This window comes from Molothrus ater, chromosome 23 (genome assembly GCF_012460135.2).
Source record: "Molothrus ater isolate BHLD 08-10-18 breed brown headed cowbird chromosome 23, BPBGC_Mater_1.1, whole genome shotgun sequence".
Taxonomy (NCBI): domain Eukaryota; kingdom Metazoa; phylum Chordata; class Aves; order Passeriformes; family Icteridae; genus Molothrus; species Molothrus ater.
Genome location: NC_050500.2, coordinates 1,107,680 through 1,109,737, shown reverse-complemented (window position 1 = coordinate 1,109,737; position 2,058 = coordinate 1,107,680).

The window sequence follows — 2,058 nt, the reverse complement described above, 5'->3', positions numbered from 1 at the left end:
ACACAGCCGTGTTTGTGTTCTGTCAGCTAGTTCCTGATGTTTAGGGTTGTAGTTAGCACCTCTTCCTTCAGCCATGCCTCAGTGACTGGATTTTTTTTACGCTCTGTGAGGAACCACCTTGCACTTTTTTCTTCATGTCATCTCAGCTAAGTGACTCTACAGCTCTGTAGCCATTGCACATGAATTTCTGAACTGTCTTTTTTTGCTCAGTGAAACAAACTTGGCTTTGTTCCTTTTTCTCTTTCTAAAAGATGCAAAGATTGCTTGTTGACAAAGGGTAAAGCTGCTCATTTCAGCCTGTTGATTTCTTTTAATTTTTTTCCCCCCGAATTAGTGCATGTGTAAAGTGGCAGAATGAGGTTAATATGTAGAAGATTAACAAGACTTTTTAATATTTTGTAAATATATTGGAATTATGTAATTATGTCATTTGTGGTAGTGAAAACAGGGATTGGGGTTTAAAACATGCTAAAGTGAAAAATCATGCAGCATGAGCTATTCCAAGTCTCATCCTACTGCAGCAGGAGCACGGGCACAGTTCTTAGTGTAGATGTTCAGTAACTCTGTCTTGGCCTTGACTGCCATGTGTGCTCATGCCCCGCTCTCCTTGAACTCCTTTCTCTTCTTTCATCTCTTTTTTTTTTGCAGAGGGAACAGACAAGCTTGTGAGAAGTTGTAAAGGCTTTAGGAGCCTCTGCAGAGGTTCAGCTCCCCTGTGCACTACAGTTTGGTTTTAATTTTTATTTTTTTCTCCAATTGAGGCTTGCCATAAAGGCTTTTAAGTTATTGGGGAAATAACACTACATGCATGGTGGGCAGATCTGTGTGCTGTGGCTGTGGGGTGAGCCACAGCTCCTGGTAGTTCTGGGGAGAGTGCCTGGAGCCCAGTGTGGGCTGTGCACACTGCAGACAGCTTTGGGTGCAGGGGAGTCTGAGCACCTGGGCTACCAGTCTACATGGATAGGGATTTGGGGGTTTTTTGTTCATTTTTTTCTAATTTGGAAGTGGGAGGGTTTGGGGTGTGGCTGATACCACTGAACACTCCTGCTCCTCCCCTGCAGCCCCTTGTACAGATTGTCGGTGTTTTAAGCCTTTGTTTACACTTAGTAATTGTGTTTTCCTGCTGGTGAAAAACTGTAGCATAAATTATCCAACCAGAAAACCTTGGCAATCATGTTAATTCATGTGATTTGGGTTGTTTCTGATCCCAGTTCCAATTTGGGATTGCAGAGGGCAATAGCTGGAAGGTACAAACATGGGGGGGGCTGTTTTTTCTGTCAGGCAGGGTTGTTTAACTTTATTTGGTCTGATGCAGAGTCGTGAATAATGAATTTCTGCTTGATCTCTGTGGAGGTGGATTACAGAGTCACTTGCTCTGCCTGTAGCAGGAGCCTGGGACTGCATTCCCTCCTGAGCACGGTAAGCCAAGCGCCAGCCACTGCTCCTGGCTGTGGGGGCAGAGCCCAGCGTGCCCCAGCCAGGCCAGGGCAGGGCCAGGAGCACTGGGGAGGGGCCAGAGAGGGGCACAGAGGGGGAAAAGATCAGGGCTGAGCACGTGTTTGTACAGCTGGATTCCCAGAGCAGCCCCAGAACTGATGGCGTTTGCTCTGGGGGAACCTGACTGAGGAGTGCCTTTACAATAGAGATGGACCTGGCAGCAGGGAAAGAACCCACACCAGAGCTTACTGTTTTTGGGGGTTGTTTTGTTTTGTTTTGTTTTTTTTTAATGTAAAATTTTAGATTTCTAAAATGGGAAAATGGTTTTGACTACTTATGTGGTAATTAACTGCTAGTTTTAAGTAAACTGGGAAACTTTTAACTTATGTCTGACAGTCGTCCTGTGTTAATGTGTAGAAGACTTATCCTTCCATATACTGTTGCTGTAGCTGCTGTATTTTAGACCAAAACTGATCATGACTTAATGGTAATACTGAGGGGTTGTAATGTCCTGATGCAGTTTGTAGCCACTGTGGGTATAACTTTTCAGATGTGTATATTGGTAACAGGTCAGTTTGGAAAGTCTATAAGCTACAATAAATTTCTGGTTCTAAAGGTTGT